Raw genomic sequence first — 21200 nt, 5'->3', positions numbered from 1 at the left:
TAACAGTGAGATTCCTCACAGGTGTGGTGAAGCCCATGCTACCTTCACTCCTTTTGTGAATTATGTTGTATTGTAGGAAAAGTGCTTTCTTCTACTGTATCTACCTACTACCATAGTGCAGTTTGCTTTCTTTTGGATTGCAACTTCTGGCTTCAAAATAAACTGTTGAACATATAAAGGAAACTCTAGACAATTGCAAGTCATGCTAGTGAAGCATTTGGCAGTCCTTTAATTTGTTTAATCAGAAGATTAAATAAAGTCACTACTTCTGCAGTCTTTGCAGTATTGCTCTCTGGTCCTGTTGCATCCTGCCTCAGGAGCAAGAGGAGACCAACTAAGATTTGGCAAATCCCCTTGGGTTAAATTAAGGTGAAACAACACCAAACGATCAATTAAACTTTTAATTTATAATGTAAATAAATTGAACTTGGAAAAGGTAAAAACACTGGTAATGCAGATTCTTATTAGAAATCTTTATAAGAAGTGGGAAAAGAAGAGAAAAGAGAGTTAGGAAAGGAAAGAGATGAGAAGAGATCACCACCCTTGGATCCTGCAAGGATCCCTCGATGACGGATGTGGTGATAAGCAGTTGTGCAACAAGTGTCCTGAAAGTAGTATGTGAGCATCAAATATGAAATGGCAAAAGGCCTCTCTATTGAGTCAGGTGGTGTCTGAATTGGGGACTAAGTGGTGTGGAACTTCTGCTTTAAAACATTTTTATTGAAATATTCCCTATTGTTGCAGACCCTTCTTGATATGGTTTTCAGAGAGTGAACCCTGAATGATAGACCTACTTTATTTAATGTCTGTTTAGTTTTGTGTATTTAACTTAGTGTGTGCTAAGGATCATAGAAGGTGCCTACTACTTTTGCTGTTATCCATTATTAGTGCAGCTGCCTGTAGATCTTTCTTAAAGAGCTTGACTAAGCTGTCTAAGGAAAAATGGCCCTTCTCTGAACTCTCTTTGGTATGTCCCTACCCATCCTGTACTGGGGAGCCCAGAACAGGGTCTAGCACTCCAGATGTGTCTCACCAGTGCTGATCAGAGGTGGGAAAGAATCACCTCCTTCAACCTGCTGGCTACTTTCCACCTAATGTAGCCCACAGTGCTGTTGGTTGCCTTTGCCACAGGGGCCTATCTCTGGCTCATGTTCCACTTGGTGTTCACCCAAACTGCCAGGTCTTTCTCTGGCAAGATGCTTTCCAGCTGGTCAGTCCTCAGCATACATTGGTACATGGGGTTACTCCTCCCCAGATGCAAGACTTGGCATTTCCTTCTGTTGAACTGACTTCCTGAGGTCTACATGCATCTGCAGAAGCCAAATCTAGTCTATTGGAAGTGAATGGCTTTGTTTTGCCCTAAAAGAATAGATGTAGTGCCAGCTAGTCTATTTAAAGCACATTGAAAATGTACTAGAAAGTGTCTCTTGCTTCCAACCCCACCTGAATGGAGAGTGTCAGAGTAGACAGTGCAGAAGGCGGCTTGTTTTGGAGCTATGCACATGAAAGAAGACTCTTACAGTCTTAAGTATCGTAAAACATTAAAAGTATAATTGCAGGAAGAACTGGTATCCAACCAAAGCAATAACCACTATGGATTATTTTTTTCTTAATTTCTAGTTTTAACTTCTCAAAAGGAGTTAGTGTTTTAAAGTTCAAGTAGATTTAAACAGTAAAAATCTAGACATATCTGGCATTTCATAGTTTCTACAGAAGCGTGCCAGTGTAAATAATATGTTGCTATTGGATGTACTGGCAATAAGCATGCTACAGTAGGTAAAATTATTATAGTTGTGCTCTGGAAGGCTTGCTTGTATGTGGTGTAAATAGAAATATTATTGATGTTAATGAGGGAGATATGTAGCTGCAGGAAGTATTCACTTTGTGAAAAAAACCTTTGCCACAGATGACCAACTAGCAACTCTGCTGTTGGTTGGGATCACTGGCTTCCTTTCCTCCAGAAAAGATTATTTTTTTTTTAGAGGAAATCCTGTTTATTTGCTTTTAGGAAACAATTTCTTCTAGTTTCTCTTCTTTCTATTAATCTGTTCAGGAGTGCTGATACTCCTTGGAAGTTTGTTTTCTGACTCTGGTTGCACTGCTTGGTACATAAGGAGTTGCTGGTAGTGGTAATACCATCTAAATACCTTTCTTGTCATTAATTATTTGATTGTCAGCTATTGCAGGTGTTCCAAGTTTCTTGGCCTCTTCCTGGTAAAAGAGCATGTTGCATTTATCCTTCTCTTTTCTCACCTGACTTTATTCTACTGCAGTCCTAGTTGCCTTAGCTGGAGAGCTATTTTGGGGCAGCCATTTCTATAAAGAACATAGTCTATTACTCCAACTCATGTCACAGCTTGAGAGCAATTGAAGTGATATTCTATTCTGAGTTTGATAACTTTTTAAAGTAATGTAAAAAGCAGTTAGTAAATCACTGAAAATATAACTTTTTTTTTTTCTTTTCACTCCACCCAACTACTAGCCATAGCCATTTATTTTTTATTTCCTTCTGGCCTTTTTAATGTTCTTTAACTCCACAATCATCTCTCAAATCTGAGCACATTAACTTAAGCAACTTTATGCGGAGAATGATTCTCTAGGGCTGGCTGACGGATTAAGTGACAGTACCTTGGTTGTGAAGCAACCTACATTTGCACATTCTCCAGTCATTTCCCATTAAAACTTAAATCCTTGTTCTGTTGTGGCACCTTTAAAAAGCAGACCTCCTCCTTACATCTAAATGTTATGAAAACCAGGCATACTGTAGCCCAGAACCCCAAGGAATGCTTGATTGAAATAGCAGATCAGAAAAGTCTCTTGCTAACATTCCTGTGATTATGGGTTTAGTAAAGTGACAGAAACGTGGTGTCAGCTCGCTTTCTGCAAACAGCCTTATTTTGTCCAAAAACTAACATAGCTCTTAAAGCCTTCACTGAGGCAGTGTTTGTGGGGATAGATAACTTTCTTAAACTGTAACAGTGTTCATTACCTTTCCTCTCTCTAGAATTATCTCACATGTTGTTGACTGGGAGGTTGGTCTGGTTCCTGCTGCAGAGCAGAATGTATTCCCTTTTAGTAAAAGGGAAAGAGACATTACTCATTCTTAGGTCCTTACAGGTAAACAAAGAGACAACTTTGGTTTAGCCCCCTCTGCTCTCTTGTGGTATCTATTTCAGTTAATTTTTCCTTTGTACTTGGATTTCTTCTGTTGATAACTTCTACCTGGTTTGCCATACCACATATAGGTCTGGACTATTGAGTAGGAAAAGCCGGAAAAAGTCTCAAGAAAGAAGGAAAGAGGAGAAATATGCATTTGTTTTGATTTTCAGGTAAAAAATGAAAGTTGAAGAACAGCAAGTGTAGAAAGTAGTTTAAATGGTATATTACATCAAGCAGTGAGTATGGAGGTATAGGCGAGTAGGGAGATGTAGGAGGAAACAGCAGATACCTCACTTTCATTTTCATGTGACCTGACTATATATGAAGTGATCACATAAACCAGAAATCTAAACTCATCTAATGCAGTCTGAATTTGACCATTCATGCTGGTGAGGGTTAGTGTCCATTTGTACTGATCTGTGTTAGAGGTATTTGAATGAGAAAACTGATCATGAAAGTCCTCCTAATGTTATTAATCACAAACTTTTCATTTAGAATGGACCTTAGCAAATACATAATGAGAGCCCCTGTGATACAGGAGGCTGTCTGCAGCCTTAGTACATGTAATGATGCATATGCTATAAGTTATAATGCAGTTAACTCCTACCCCGGTGTGCACAAAATGAACATCAGCTGCTTTAAGCTTAGTTTAAAGGTTCCTGGAGTTGTTCCAGGTTCTGATACGGAAGGTTTTTCTATTTTGATGTTGATACTCATGTTTGTTCTCTCTCCCTCCCCACCCCTTTCTCCCTTTGCAGGCAAAGGCAGCTCAAGCATCTCATCCGACGTGAGTTCCAGTACAGATCACACGCCCACCAAAGCCCAGAAGAATGCAGCTACCAGTGAAGGTAGGCAGCTGGTACTCATTACCCAGGTCAGGCCCCCTGACATAATCCTTGCTGTTTTCAGAAAAGGAACCCTTCCCCATCATTCCTTCTGTGTACATTACCATTGGTGTACCAGAAATTAAAAAACAGTTCTTCCTCCTGTACACAATTTCCACTCTTACCTGGTGTAGTTTCTGGTCTAAGCTTGTGACAAAGGATTTAAGATACTTCTGCAGAAAGAAAATGTAGAGGGCTTTGAGTAATTTTGCATGTTACATTTTTTTAGCAAAGACTTTTATACTTAACATTTGATGGGATCTGATTTTGAACTTATTTTTGAAGAATATGTTTAATGGAAGCTTTTTGGCATATGTTCTAGGTTAAATCTCAACCTCTTATTTTCATGCTGTGAGCACCACAGTTCTTTGAGTTCTCTGTGCCAAGTTTTCAAAAGTGTAGCTGTGGACATGAGGAGCTGACAAGGATTTAATTAGATCGGCACACCTCACCTACAGTTACTGGAGTATGCGATCATCTGGGACTAGATTTTTAACATCTAGGGGAAGGAGATATCTCATGTGTCAGTATTAATATGGTGTTGTACTGACTGGCCTATGAACAGAGAAATGCTGATCTTTTCCTGCTGCCACCTTATATGTGATTAGGTGTGCTTGTTAAATGAAAGTATATTGGCTCTAGTTTTTACCATAGTGTCTTCGAAGGCTGAGAGGAAATCATTAAATCTGTATGTAGTTTAGTGATGCAAGCATTTTTTAAATCACTTTTAAATGATAAATTTATGTGCCTTAACTAGCATTTCTGCTCAACTCTGTCATAAGAAGTTGGTTGTACTTTGTAATTGCCAAATAATAATAATTCAATTTTCTTCTTTCTGTCATTACAAATTAAGCTATAAGCTCCGTTTGCTCTCATTCTGGCTTTATTTCTCATAGTTAAAAGAAATCACAGACTTTGAATAGTTCTAGTTTGGCAAGTCTGACTATGACTGTAGAATCTGTACAGTAAAAGCAGCTCATGTAAGTAATAAATGACCATATAAATCACAAGAGTTTATTTTTAGGCATGCATAATCCCATGTCAAGAATGAAGATCTGGCACCTGTGAATCATGACAGATACTGGTTTAGAATCTCTGCTTTTCAGACTGGACATTAAATTTAACAACAAATGAATAGATGCTTAAAAAAGTTAAATTAAATAGTAGACTTCATATTTCTCTAAGCCTTAGATTCAAAAGTTTTGAGGTACCTGAAAGAGGTGACCTGCCAAAACACAAAATAAATTTAAGAAATGTATAAAAGCACTTTAACTTCTCTGTATGACAGCCAGAAAAAAGAAAAGAAACCACAAAGGAATAGTGGAAACTCTGAAGTCAGTAGTTAAAAATTACTTTGAATTTCTGTTTTACTTCAGTCAGTAGAGCATGTTTTTTTCTTTATTTTCAAGTCAGATAATGCAAAATAATCCTCTACTGATCTCTTAAGATTTATGTTCTTAATCTAGCCCATTGTAGAGCCAGTGAATACCAATATTGACACTGAAATCTTCACCACTGCTTTGCAGCTGATTAATTCATTAGTGAGGGAGGCTTAAATGCAAGCCAGCAGATGCTGTAGTAAAGATGTGTTTTTGAGTTCTCGTGTAGATTCAGAAAGAGTTCAAAGCAGTGAAATTGTGCATTCTGCACTTGGAGGTAATTTCAGGTGTGAGTGTAGTTTTCCTGTGCCCTAGAACAGTGTGATTTGATAAATGCTTACTTTGACAACAGCAGAAATATTTTCTCAGCTTGTGCCATTACTACTGTCCTACCAAGTTTTTCTGCTGAGGGGTTACTAATGTGGATCAGCTTAATATAAATTGCCTTAGTGTGGATTGCTGTATAATCTGGTAAATATTTAGTGTCATAGCCAGGGAGCAAAGAGTTCCATGAAAGCAAGCAGGAGTGGAGACATGGAGGTGGTACTGGGAGAAAGACAGGGACTGCTGAAACCAGTTCTGTGACTGGAAGGTACATTTATCAACTGGTGTGTTTCTGGATTTTTTTACTAATGCTGCCTCCCTTCTCTGTGTACAGTAGACTCATGCTGTAGGAGGATTCAGCTGAACATAGAGACTCAAGATGAGTAGAGTTCTGTGCTAACAGGACTGAATGCTTTTATTCTGTTCAGTTGTAGAGTAGTGTCTAGGGACCAGCTAAGAACAGGAGCCTGATTGTGTTAGATGCTCTATAAGCAGTGGCAGTTAAGTCTTTTCATTGTGGTGTTGACATAACATTTTATAACTCTTAGTTAAATTTACCTTTATAGCACTCCATGCTCTAGTATTTGATTGCCGTGACACAGTAATACCTGGCCACCCCACAGATTGGCAAATGTATCTTGTTCTCCACCATGAGACTGGTTTATCACAGAGACAGAAAGCTCCAGTTCTGCCCTTTGCTTTAGCCCTGGTATTGTAACTTCATAGCACTGTATGCTCTCCTATGAATAAGTTACCTGTTGTGTGTGGTGAGATGTATATGTCCTATGAATGGAGTGGGAAGGACTAAGAAACATTGCAGATGAACTCTTCTTCACCTTCATTAGCATGTGAAATAATCTTAATTGAACAAGTTGTGAACAGCTTCTTTGCATACCTTGAATTTCTACTGCCAGCTGAATTCCTGAGTGCCCAGCTTTGTGAAGAGCATAGAATTTGTGTTTGAGGCTGAAGGCCCTTCATGGCTCCTGCCTTCCAGCTTTTGATGCAGACCTATCTCTTTCTAGTTCTGATCAGCATGTCTTCTCTTCTGGGTCTGTAAGACTATTGACACAACACTTGTTGAAGTTGAAATCAATGAGATTCCTTGAAACAACTGGAAAGGAGATCTGTGAGACTGATTCACACAAGCTCTGTGGTACTGTGGTACTCTACAACAGAGAAGCAGTCATATAAAGTACTATTAGGCAGGTGTGGATTCCTAGGAACTGTGAGAAGGTGTCAAGCAGAGCTCTTTCTTGAAAGAGCACAACCACCTCAGGAAGTGTCTGACAGCAAGTATTATTTTACCATCAGTTTGAACAATCAAATTAACCATATGATTCAGTCTTGTCTCCTGCAACCATTATATTTGTCAAATTTCAGTGCTGCAATGTTAATCTATAGGATGGATATAAGAAATGAGTAACAAGCTGCCTGAAAATGGCTTATGTGATGTTCCAGTCCTAGATATGGTGTTAAGGCCACATCAGTTAAATCTCTTGATAGGAATGGGAGATGCAATTATGGCTGAAATATTGTACCTTGTCTCCCCTTGTGGATTACGAGCATCTGTAGAGTTGTAGAAGGAGATGTTATGTTTCAAGGAGACAAAATGCTTGTCATGCTATTAAATGTGCCTGGGCAAACTGCGCATCCTCTACCAGTGAAGAACAGACAGTATGTGTTAGTGTTCTTATGAAAACCAGCTTCACTCAGTGATGCATTGGACAGGTAACTACTACCCAGTTTCTGTTATCTAGGGGAATGCAGATGGTAGCTGGCAGACCACACAGCTTCCTAAGTTCAGACTTGAGACACCACTGATGCACTTGAGAGGGATGCAAAGGTGAGACTGTACTGGTGTAGAAAGGGAAATCTAGTTGCTCTTATTCTAGCCTTCACTTTCTGTAATTCAGTGAAGGGGAGGTGGCAAAAAACAGATGTGTGATCCTCTCTGTAAATCAGAGTACACTGTAGGGACTGTTTGTTTGACCACAGCTTGGCTTAGAAGGAAGCATGGTAGGCTGTGGCTGTGTGTGAACACTGCCTCCACGCTGTCTCCTCTTATGAGGACACAACTTCCTTTAGCTTTGAACATACATTGCCTCTTAGTTCTTTTTCCAGTCTCAGGCATTGTCTGCAGTGCTTTACCCCATCAATCACTTAGAGTTAGAAACTTGAGAACGCATGAGTTTTTGCTACCCCCCATTGCTCTTCTGGCAAGTGAAAGACTAAATGGATTTTTGTGGGCCGTTTAAATGCAATTTGCTACACGCAGTCTCAGCTGGAATATTGTTTAAAACTTGATTTAGAAGATCAGATTGAATGTTTTTGTATGGACGTGCCTTCATCAGAGAGCTCTCTTCTAACACTTACCTGCAAAGTGTGGAATGTTATGTCCAGGCTGGATGCTTCATATTAACTTGACTGCTTTTCAAATTAAAAAAATCAATACTATTTGCACTTCATGTAAATGGCTGTTAAGCAGTAATCCAGAGACAGCTTTAAATTGAAAGTTCGTGTATGAGCTCCATGTATGAGTTCTAATGTGTTTCTCAGTTTCTCTAAAATCAAATTGAAAGATTAGGCAAAGTGAAGCAAAACACTGTTTTAGCCGAGGGGTTCCATGCTGAAATACCTCTGAATATATCCTATTAAGTGTTTATATTTTGAATTTTGCAGAAATATAGTGAAGTCAGCTGCTGTATACTACAGGAGTTAAAATTGTATCTCCTTTTAGTGATGTTGACTTTTAAATACTTTCTGAAGGTCCTTAACTTGTTTTTCCCTGTGCTGTACTCTGAGAATTCTAGTCTGGCTTCCTCATATGATGTTCATGTACCTTAAATATACTTAAAAAAGACAGTGTTTGGAAAACAGACAAATTAACACAGCTTTTTACCTATTAGTGCTGCAATGTGTTTAGTGTGGAAATCAGATGCCTTCGTTTTGGCAGTACCTGTTTGTATGCATCTAAATAGAAGAGGTACTTCTTCTGAAGTTTAGGTGTATACTAGAAAAGTTCCCCATTCTCATACTTGTATTCTCCTTTCTGTTTGGGCTTTTTAGTGGTTTTGGTAGACTTGGTAGTATTTCGTTAATGGTTGAACTCAATGTATTTAAGGGTCTTTCCCAACCTATATGATTCTGTTTCTGGGAGATGCAGGCCCTGTAGGCTGGCTGGAATACTTATGTTCGTTAGAACCATTCCCTCAACTTTCAGTTTAGGATCCCTTACATTCAGTTAGGAACCATTAGGTCATGTTTAGGGGCAACTTTGTGAAACTGTAGCATTTTGCAAATATGCAATGCTTTAAAGTGCTACTTTATACCCTGTGCAAGATATGATACCTGGCTAAGGTTGATCAGCCTGTGTTGCTGTGGTCCTCTGCACGCTTTTATGGTGGGCCCTTGCCACTGAAGCTTCTTGAAGCAGATGGTCTATTAGTGAGTGCTGGTCTATCCTGTGGAATTTCTGCTGTCTGTCATCTTCTCCTGGCACATAAGTTCTAGAGAAAAGAGTAGCTGTGAAGAGGAACTAGTCTTCTCTCAGTACCGGTTTACATTCTGCTGAAGTCCTTGTAGAAAATAAATAAAACAAAACCCAACCAAAACAAAAAAAATCCCAAACTAACAGGAAACTGCGAAAACCCCAAAACAACCCCAAACAAAAACCAAACCCACACACCAAACCAAACCCAACCAAACCCACTAAAAACCAGACAAAAACCAAACACCACCCTCCTCAACCCCCCCCCCAAAAAAACCAGTCTCCCCAACCATACCAAAAGCAACCAAAAACCCCCAAACACCCCCACCAAAAAAAATATCCAATTTAAAAAAAAACCAAAAACAAACAACAAAATAACACCTCAAAAACTTGGAGCTAAGAGCTACATCTGGTGACAAGACTTATGAATTTAGGAGCTCTCAGCAGGACTTTGCTATTCTGAATATAAGAGTAGAGGTATTCACTCAAGTTTTCTTTAGTTACAGAAATACTAGCTACTCAAGTAGCTAAAACTGGATTTATCCAGTTTTATCCAAGTGTCAAAGTAAGAATGGTATGGCTGGACACTTTCTATTGCTACTTTCCTCATGGATCTGAATGCACTGGATTTCCTCACTGGATTTATCCAGTTTTAGGTGAAAAAAGCATAGTTGGATAAGCTTCTTGAAGAGAAGAGCCTCTATTTGTGTAATAATAGCAAAAGTCCTCCATTTATTTGCTGTACTTTTCTAATAACTTCTTAATAACTTTCAAGTGACTTTCAAAAACCACTGGAATTTTACTACTATTGTAGAATCACCTTATTCTACAAATTGTAATTGAATTAATGTGTAATTAATATTTAATTGAGGAAGGTAGGAATAGAAAGTGTCCAGCCATGCCATTCTTACTTTGACACTTAAGATAGCCAAACAATTTTAGAAGACTACAGTGAATAATGGAACAAGCTGCTACTTTTGAAACTGTTTTTTATGAATTATGGAAAGACAGTTCGAGTTTTATCAGTATGTGAAATCTCTCAAAGCACTTGTTTTGCACTCTTATTTTCTGTGTCTAAGAATGATAGACACTTTTCTCCCTGGCTTTCATACTCAGACGTATGGAAAATTAGTGATATCTTGGCTTTATGTATGTAGAAAAGCTTCTTTTCCAGAAAAATGAGCTCTATATCAGAAAACATTTATCACCGTACTACATGAGAGTACATTAAATGACATTTCTTGAACACAAAGATTTACTGGGGTTGTGTGCCTTCCCCATTTCACCTTACAAGTGAGGGAACGAAGTACACATTATAATGTATTTTCAAAGAGGATGTCACGCTGTTAATTTCTCTTGGCTTCATAATCACATTCTTCCAAAAGGCTGGGGGTCTTTTGGATCTGTGGGTAATTCTTAATTTATTCAATGACTTTAAGAGGAGGAGTCCTTGTGTTGTGCACAATGATGGACACTATGAAATTTGGAATGATGGAATGAGTCTTTTGCTACTGAATGCTTTTGGTATTTAAAATGGTTCTTGGTGGGAGAATCAGCTCAGATTGAGATTCATGTGAGTGCAATCCTGATCTTATTTCAGAGGGAGATAAAAATCTTGGAGAACCAGTTTGCAAATAGGCAACCAACCCTTCTGTGTATTATAGTTCACATAATTAGGTAGGTAGCCATGTTTCATGTACTGGAGTTCTGTTGAAGCTTTTGACTGCTTTGTAGGACATTGAGCTAATTTAAGTGTTGTGGCAAAAGCCTGTTGCTGGAAGAAAAATGCTGTTGTCCACCCGATTTTTCTTAATGATCCTTTTGTCAGAGAAAGCTCTTTTGGTCCCTTCCTACATCTGAAACATGTTAAGAAATCTTTTCCCACTTCAGTTCTTTAATATTTTTCCTGTCATTTTCTCTTTAACTCAGTATCAGAAATAAAAACCTATACATGTTCTTCCTGGATGCATGCAAGCATATGCATAACTCCAAATATTTTGGTGTTAGTTTTCCTCCTATTTATCTCTGTCCTGGTGCTTTTGAAGTGTCTCTTACCGGGAATTTGGGTTCTTGGTTCTACTGATGAAGTACTGTGTAAGCAAAATTTCTGTGCACCAAACTATGTCTGAATTTGATGTGAATGCCTGAATTTGCCTCTACTTACTTGGAACTGGGCTGAGATTCAGTTGGCTTTGAGTGAACTGTGGCTGTCTTGAGTTGGTAGTGAAACTGAAGACCAGGTAAGTTTCCTAGGGTTTTGTGTTACTTTTGTAGCAGTGGAGTTTTCTACAAAAGTGAAATGTTGCATTATTGAATGTGCCAAAACAGAATCATTTGAAGCCAAAAAATTGCGGAAGAAAACGAGGGGGGTGGGAGGCATGACAGTTAATAAATCCAAGACTATAAGCACTTTGGCAGAATAAACAGAGTTCACTATTTAAATTCTTTTAACCAGCATATCTGAATGCATATACAAATATAATCACCTCGAGCAGTATGTGGAGGTACAATGTAGTATGGAGGCTGTTCTTAGGCACTATTTTTTGTTTAACCGCATCTTGTTATGCTTTTGCTATCTAAAGGCAGTGTTCCTGCAAAGCTGTTCTGCTAATTACAACAATACCACTGCAATCAGCATTTAAATCCGAGTTCAAATACAAGGCAAAAGTAGTTGGGACATTGGCAAGGTTAATGCTGCAAATTGAAGCCTTACGTTATTCTGGCTAATTTGTACTGAAATGCTATAGCCAAATGTTTAAAACTTGCCCAAACAATACTAGGAACAAATTGGAAAGCTACATAAAACTGCAGCCTTACTTGATATTCTGGCTGAAATGTGAGACCTACCAGAGCAAATACACTTACAGTACAGTTAAAGAGAAATTATCTCAATTTAAAAACCCAGTACTGGCTTTTCCAAAGTAAGGTATGATGCTTGGTAGGAGTGATTACGGTTTATTCAATTACTTGTAAATCTGATCTTAAGGAATCCAAGATTCCAAATGTAATTCTTTCTGTAAAATGCTGTACCAAACTACTTGAATACTGTTATTACAGGGAGGTTTTGCCACTAAACTGTTCTTTGTCAGTTATTGCCTATGCTATCCCTCTCTGAAAAGTGAAGTCATCTTGAGGTATCTGATGATTGCCCAACATTTGAGAGTCTAAAACCCATCTTTCTTGAATGCTAGGCTGTCTCCTAAGACCACTTGAAGAATATATACCACCTGATGATAATGCATATTTAAATATGTCAGACTTATCAGTTTTCCAGAATTTATGAACTAACACTAGCAGCTTCCTCCAGATTAATTCTAGTACTTGATCAAAATAATGAAATAAAATTGGAACATCAAGTTCTTGTCTTTAACTTCACAATCCCTGTTAAGATGCAGTAGTGCAAATTTATGGCATAAAATATCCTGCCTTATTTTCCAGTATCTTATCTTTTTATGTCAACTTGTCAAATGGGTGCATAATTTTATAAGACTGATACTGCCAACAGTGCCAAAACTAGCAGCATGCTTAAGAAGTATATGCTTTGCATTGCTGACTCATTCTGTTGTTCTCCTCTGACTATTGTACCATAGTGCCTGCTACTGTGTTTTTCTCAAGTTACTGAAGTTTGGCATCTCCTTGTTTCTACCAACACTCCTCAGATTTTCTTTGAGAAGTATGTACTGAGATGGGCTGACAAAAATGGCAGTTCAAGAATGGATAATGGTAATTCTTATGCTCTTGTTAATTCTGACTGCAGGATCATTGTTGGGTCAGACAGTTGCAGTAGAGTAGGCTGGAAGTATAAGTGGAAGTTACGAGCATGAGTGTACTCTGGTGGTTAGCAGTCTACATGTTCCTCTAGCCTTAATCTGCCACACTTCAACACGTAACTTGTGGTGTGGTGTTGTGCCTGCTGCATGTTCAGCAGCTGCCCATTGTGATATTTTCTTTCGTATTTAAGGCTAGTGTTCATCTTGAACTGTGATGATGGATTAGGTGTTCATGTCTCTTGAACCTCAAAGTATAATTGCTGTTTTAATGATTTAAATAAAAGACTTTTTTTTTTTCTGATAAACGAGTGCCCATAGCAACTTATCAGCTGTACTGAGTTAGGAGATTTCTACTCACCTACTCTGGTCTCCTGTGTGTACATAGGCTTGCTGGAAGGCAGGCAGGATTTCTTTAAAGATGCATTGTAAATGCTTGTTTGTACGACTTGATAGTCAATTTAAATCAGCTAGTTTGAATTAGCTTCCAACAAAGTGAAGTATCGTCCTACCTGTGATATCTTTATATGCTGCCTTACAGATGTGAATGCATGAGTGGGAAAAAGCTTGGTGGCTTTATTAGATCACTGTAACCTGTCATGCTACTTGCAGTGACTTGGGTATGTCACTAATCTCCATTGTAAACTGTTGGATTGGCCAGAAATTAATTGCTGCTTTTTTTTTATAGATGGACTTACATGTCTTGAAATGTAACTAACTTCATTTTACACCACAGATTCATTATGGAACTTGACAGTTGACGGCTCTTTTTTTCTTTTCCCCTAAAAAAAGTGCATGATTTCATTAACATTTATTTGGCTTCAATTTCAAAATGGAAAATCAAAAGGAACATTTTTTCATATTTTCCTGTATTATTTCTGAAAAGGGAAAAACACTGTGTAAGCTCATAAAAAGTTGTGTGATGTGTATGGTGAAGATGCTTTAAAAACTATGTCAGTGTCAGAAATGGCTTGCTAAGTTTTGGTCCAGAGATGTTGATATTAAAGATGCACCATGCTTAGGAAGGCCAATTGAAGTTGATAATGACAAAATAAAGGTATTGATCAAATCCAATTGGCTTTTAACAACATGAGAGATTGTTGATAATCTTAACATATTGAAATTGAGTATTGAAAACCATTTAAAACCACTTGGATATGTGAGGAAGCTTGATATTTGGATATTATGTGAGCTCAAAGACTGATCTCACTAAGACATCTGAGATTCTCTCTTGAAACCTGAAGAAAGTGATTTGGTTTTGAAATATGTGATAATAGGCAATAACAAATGGATCATCTACAACAATGATGAATGAAAATTATAATGAACCAAGCTTTGAGCCAGCTCAAAGCACTTCAAAAGCACGTGTTCACCAAAGGAAGGTTATGCTGTTAGTCTGATGGGATTTCAAAGGTACTGTGTATTTTGCTTTCAAGGAACCAAACCATTAATTTGTATGCATACTGTCATCAACTGGATAAATTAAACCATGCCATCAAACAGAAGTGTCCAGAATTGGTGGATTGCGAGGGTGTTACATTTCTCTGTCATAACGCTAGACCACATGCAAATTTAGTCACTTGTCAAAAATTGCTGCAGCTTCTACCGTATTTATGGATGTTACTACATCCACCATATACTCCAGACTGGGCACCATCAGACTACCTTCTGTTTTGTTCTTTAGAAAACGCCTTGAATGATAGAATCTTCACTGCTCATGAGAATATCAAATCATTCTTTGAACTGTTTTTTTGCCAAAAGAGATAAGAACTTTTTTGACTGTGGAATCATGAAGTTGCCTGAAAGATGGCAAAAGGTAATTGAACAAAATGGATACTATATAATTCAATAAAGTTTTTGTTTCCCTTGAAAAATTTACCTTTCATTTACTCAAAAAAACCCCCACAATTACTTTTTGGCAAACCCAATAATATAGAGGTCTAATAAAAGGAGCCTTGCCAATTCTAGGTGGATGGAAATCTGGAAATTCTAGAAGACTGGTACATTATTGAAACAGTAATAGCTTGTAATGTTGAATAAGCTTGAGTTTGTACTCACTGAAGAATCCTGATGTGCTGGACAATCCTTGAAACAAGGTCTGTGCCAGGATAGTTCAATTGTTTTACTCCAGGCAATAACAGCCACCTTCATACACTAGTTGGAGCTTATGACTGTGGGTATGTACCACTGAACTCAGCTGAGCAAATGCATTTCAGCTATGAAAAATGGCATGAATGAGCTAAAAAAAAATTCTTGTGCTTACTTGGAATGCAGTAGAAGCTGCTTTCCACTGTGCATAGAACATTACTGGTTCAGTAGTATAATCATAGAATCATGATTTTATGATGACATGGAATATTATTTAAATACAGTAGCATATTACACATGTCTTTCATGAAGAAATTAAAAGCAACTGATGGAATAGATCTTGAGACTGACATTTGTAATGTTTAACTGAAGTTTACATTGGAAATGGTACAGTTCAAAGTCTAATTCCGCCTTCTCATTGGAAAATCTTATAGAAAATATTTAATATCTTCTTTAGCATGATATTCAAACATGCAAGTCACACCAGCAAAATTGTTTTATTTCTGTCTACTTCCCTGTACCATTGCTCTGGCAAGCTTTGGAAGATGCCAATAACCAATATACTAGAAACCTGTTGGGTGTTGGAAAGGCATGGGTTTAAAGACCTATATGCCTGCTGTCTCCTCTCTCATGATCAAAGCTTGTTTTACTGGCCACTGTGTTCCCTTGGTCACATGGATGCTATCAGACCCCAGTTCATGTCCTGGAAATGTTTTTCCTTTCCTTATTCCTCCACCAGTCTTCCACTTCCTGAATGTGAGATGAAGCTGTCCTCACTGCCAGCTTGTTGTTTTCCTGAATATGCTGTCCAGGCTGAAATTATATACATCATATTACAAGTTGCTTGCTGCCAAATTTTAGTCATATATATTGCTCAAGCTACAAACCTCCAAAGCAAACACAGAGAGGAAATAAAAATTAAATTAATCCTCTCCAAGGATGTATAAAGCATGGCTGCACTGAGGTTTACATGTTGAGGGTGAGAAGGACCATTGGTTGTGTGGGAGTCAGAAGCCACTGGTATGCACAACCCCTTTCTGTTGCATTGCTTGTCTGGGCTGGAGTTGCTTAGCATGAAGACCTTAAGTTTTTTTTAATGATAGCTAGACAAATGACTCTGGAAAACCATGGTTAACTATAGAATCATAGGATGTTCTTGGCACTTGGTGTTTACAGGATTAAAGGCAAATGAGTCATCAGTTGCTCTATAACCCTCGGAGCTCTGCATTTGCTTCATGTAGTGTAGTCAAAGAATCTAAGGTGAGACTGAACAAAGCTCTGGAGTCTTCACTTTTGGACATGGTATGAAGATTAGGTTGGAGACCTAATTTCTGTTGTTCTTGGTTGAGAGGACTGGCTTATGGGACAGTTCTGTTGTACTGCCACTTTCCTTCTCAATGCTGGGTTTGGGCTGACAGCAGTAGACATCAGTGTCCCTTGAAGGCTTTGATGCCGGGTCTTTCTTAGCTGGCGTGAGGGTCAGAGGTGTGAAGTAGCAGCTGATGGCTTTCTTGAAACACCTAGTGGCTATATATAGTCCATTTTTATGTGGAAAGTATGGCTGAAAGGAGTGAGTACTGCCTGAAGGAGATGAAAATTTAAATGGAATTGCATGGCAGAACTCTGTGCAATTGCAAAGTAGACTTGAATGCTATTTCATCCAGAATTTTTTTTTTTGCTTCCCCTCCCCCCTCCCCGTAGTTATAGGCTTTGGATTTTGATAATCTTATCTGAAATGAAATGATATTGTGAATTTCTTCAGGAAAAAAAATCCCTTAACAAGCAATGGCAGTTATAAAGTAATTCTTTTACTTCCACAAGCAGAAAAATAGGCTTGGTAGTTCTGTGTCCCATCTTTTGTGAGATTAATCTTTGTACAAGTCCTGCATGATTAATTTCTACTGACAGGCAAACAATTTTCCATGACTTCCCCGCTAAATCAGTCAATTTAGGTTACTGGTGAAACTTGGATGTCATTAGTCAAACACATAGTGTAGACCAAGAAGGAGAGTATAAGAATTATTGTCTACAATTCTTGATGACTATACAAGGACTGACCACTTCCCAAACAGTTAACAGAGCTGAAGTAATGTACTGTGAATGTTGACTTGTTGATCTTCTGGTTTCAAAATTTTTCCGTGCAGTACAGAGTCCAGTCATGAAGTTAAGCTTGCTGACAGTAGGCTTGCATTTTTTTTTTTGTTAATCACTGATAGTAAATGTTCTGAACCCTCAGGTAGAAACTTCTGATGTAGCAAGATCTCTGTTGGAAAAAGGAGCTGTTTTGGAGAGAATCAAGGCACTTGTATGTCTTAGAACTTGTCCCTTGAAGCTGTCATTTATCACTGCAGTCCATTTCCTCACCCACAAATGAAGCAGGGCAGTTATCTACCATCAAAGGCAATTTTTAACAAAATGTAAAAAGATGTTGGTTTGCTTTGGTTTGTTTTGTTTAATTGGTAAATGTTAAGTTATAATCTTAATGTCTCATCTAACTATACTTTGTTTTGCCCTATATGTAATACATTTATTTCTAATTTGAATAAACGAGTTTTAAATAACCATCAGTTTGATACTCAATGACTCTGAATCAAGTTAAGGCTCTGACTTAAACTGTATTATGTAGCTAAAGCTTGGAGCACAAGACTGACTTAGAGCACATGCTCTGCTTGATTGGTAGCTGTGTAGAACAGCAGAAAATACAATAGGAAGGCTGGCATGTATCTTGCAGCAGTACTTAAAAATGCTCAACAGATTTGGCAAAGTTGCTTTGGGAATTGCATGAATATAAGAATATAGTTTCTTCCTTAAAAATCTGTAAGCTGCACCATTAAAATTATTACAAGATACATTCACTAATGGAAAAAAAACTTAAGATTAAAAATGTTATGCAAGTGGGCAACACTTTCTCATTGCTTTTGTATTCTTGTCCTTGCCATGTTGTAGATATGAGTGTCTGCCAAACTAGATTGGTTTGTAGAGGTCAAATGCAGGCTCTAGTAGAAAGGAACTGTATAATTTTAGTTATTATTCTTATAATGCATTAACTTAATTAAAACTGATTATAACTTGGTTGTGGTTTACTGAAATAGCTCCCATTTTATTCTCAGACAAATTTCATCAAGTTAAATTCTAGAATAGAAGAATTGTGTTTTGATTTTTTTTCCCAAGTTCAGTGAATGACAGTAGTTAGCCAGTGAATATTTTTTTTTCTCTAAGCTGTTACAGAAGTCCTTCTGCAATTGGAAAGCTGCTCTTACATAAGTAGATACCGAAGTGATTGTTTCCTTGTAGTATCTAAAGCAAGCATTAGTATTGTAAAATAAGAAGCTTCCCCTGAAAGCTGCTGTAAAATGAAGTGTACCTTTTTAATCTCTGTAGCTTTTCCTTGAAACAGTGACTTTATATTCCCATTAGTGGATGTATACTGGATCTATGTGGTATATATTTATTTATAGCTTATATGTATTTATAGCCATTTTACTGGTATGTACATTAAAATGTACATGACTGGAAGCTCTTCAGTCTTACAAGAAATGCTAGCAAATATCTGGTTTAGACAGCTGCAGTAAAGTCCTTGAACTATGGAAAATAAGCATATTTCCCTTTTCTAGCTGAACTGGAAATTATTCAAAGACATTTTTGTATGATTAATTTTTTCACAAAAATAAGTTTTCATATAGCTAGCATTGTCTTATGTCATGTAGCATGGCTTGAAGAGTAGTCTTCTGAGCCTTCAGATTTCAAATATGCTTTTCCTCCCTGTCTACCTTCCACTTTTGTCCTGAATAAATAAAACTATAGTGAGAAAATTGCTAACACTACTGAGTTGCATTACTTTTTCCTCTTTTTCTCCATGTCTTATTTTAGAGGCCAACTTAATGCTCCATCTAGGTAGACTTGATAAATGGAATTGTTCCAAGTCTTGTGTGTGAAAACAAGGCAAGGATAGACTGGAGAGTTGAAAATCTGCCAAAACAAACTTGAGTGAAATAGCTTAGTTTGTCCGGTGCTGCACTTTCTAACACCATGGGGCTTTTTAAAGGTATTTCCATTCTCAGATATATGTGGTCCATCGGGTGTCGCGAGAGGCAAATGCCTTTGTAATGAATGAAGTCCGTGTCCTGCAGCACTTTGGTGCGATTTCAGTCATCTTGGAAAGGAAGAAGGGCCTGAGCTAGGCCCAGCCATACAGTTTGACGCCACAGAAGCTTGTGGTATTTAAAGTAAAAACTGCTGTGTTTATAGGTGGCAACAAGTACTACAGGGCCTTAAGAAGGCAAGCTAATGTAAAGGTTCTTTCAGAGTTCTTTCTAAAAGAACTTTTCTTTCTAAAGTTGAATATATGAGCTTCTCTCTAGGTTGAATTTGAAGTACTTTGCATTTTAAGCTGTGTGCTAACTTTTACAGAGTATCTTGATAGTTGTTTTGAGGGTTTATGAGTATTTTATTAGAAGTGTAAGGATTAGAGTAAGTTCAAAGGAAAACAAGAATGAACAGAAGTCGAAAAAACCTGACCTACAAGGGAGATCACTGAAAGATCTAAGTCTAAGACAAGGTTGGAAAGCGAAAGGAACTGTGTCTTTGAATACAGAAGAAATTACTGCAAAGGACAAAAGATTAAGATCTTGTCCATGCTTGCTATGATGAGAGAATTAGCTTTTAATATTATATCAAACTTTCCTATGCGCACGGAACTAGACTGTGGTAAGTTCTGGTGTCTCTGCTGCGACATGAAGGAGAGAAAGATTGACCTAGATAATGTGGGACTGATCCAAACTAACAACAAACACTGCTGTGAAACCAATGTATTGAAGATGAAAAGGGACTATCGGTGACCTTTTGCAGACTCTACCCCTTATCTGCTGTCATGTCAGACTTGTTCACAAATGAACATTTTCCTTATGATAGTACTAGTTTTAACCTGTAAATTGGAAGTGGATTGCCATTTATGAATTAAGAGTGCATTCACACTGTGGACAGACTCCATCTGCCTATATGAAGGGTAACATCCCTCCAGTTTTACTGCAGAACTCTGGATTTTCTCTTTAGAGAAAACAGAGATGTGAATTGCCTTGCAGGCTGGAAAAGCACCACTGACAATACAACTGCCAAGTTAGTTCTCTTGGAAATGACTGAGAGGTTTTGTAAAGAGTCTCCAGGAAGCCTTCAGTACTTTTGATCTACCATTTCTCTGTTGCTGGATCAACTTTTATAAGCATTAAAACGATAGTAAAATCTAGCAGAAGGGCACATGGAGGAGGGAGGGGGAATTATTTGACCTTTCTCTTTGTAGAAACGTGATATAATACAGAACTTGAACATTCTCCTGTGCATGGGAAGCAGTGAAGTATATGGAAATGTGTTTAAGGAGTTCATTGAAAGTATGATGCATGGTAAATGAATAAATTATTTGCTAGGGCAAATACATGTAAATAAAAGGGATCACTACTTACTATAGACATGAAGGTCAGGAGGTACCCTGTTAGAGTCTACAGGTAATAAAATGTGCTTAGTTACTGCAACCAGAGTCTTAGGCTTTAACTAAAATAGGGTATGTCTTGGGACGTTAACCTCACTGTAAAGTTTGATAGAGTTAGAATTTACTTCCAGGTTTTAGATGCTATATGCCATAATTTCTTTCTCTATTATATTTAAGTCTTTCCTTAAGCCCTAGGATGAGAGGATAATCGGTGTGGGAAGGAACAACAGAAGGTTGCCTTTAGTTTCATGTACAATTTTCTTGGCTTTTTTTAAATTAAGATTGCTATCTAGTAGTAGCTTTTTTTGAAGCATTTCAGTTTTCTTAGAGAATTGATAAGACTGTAGGCTCAGTATTTTCCAGATGTGGGATCTCCCTCCCACTCCCTTCTCCAGCTCAGCCGTAACACACATGTGTAGGTTCACACTGATGCTATATGCAAGTGACAATGAGCATGCTTAACAGGAAGAGCTGAAAAGTTTCTTTGCTGAAAATGAAATTGTTCAGCACTGCAGAGCATGAATAGTAAATATGGAAGATCCCTGAAGGTAAACAGAACAAGCTTACTTTAAGGAGAAAAATAGATAATATAAAACAGAGATGTCCTTCCATTTTTCCGTCTTGAGA

General features: G+C 37.8%; 1 protein-coding gene across 1 annotated transcript in view; it reads left to right on the top strand.

The window, feature by feature from the left end:
* Positions 1-3925: 3925 nt before the first annotated feature.
* Positions 3926-21200, top strand: part of LOC104543981 (F-box/LRR-repeat protein 7-like) — a gene marked incomplete at its 3' end in the record, with an annotated part of 130828 nt that continues 113553 nt past the window's right edge. Inside the window, exon 1 of the mRNA XM_010188715.1 lies at positions 3926-4007. The remainder of the gene's footprint in view (positions 4008-21200) is intronic.

The sequence above is a fragment of the Mesitornis unicolor genome, unplaced genomic scaffold (genome assembly GCF_000695765.1).
Source record: "Mesitornis unicolor isolate BGI_N332 unplaced genomic scaffold, ASM69576v1 scaffold6717, whole genome shotgun sequence".
Lineage (NCBI taxonomy): Eukaryota > Metazoa > Chordata > Aves > Mesitornithiformes > Mesitornithidae > Mesitornis > Mesitornis unicolor.
This window is presented reverse-complemented; position numbering and strand designations above follow the sequence as displayed.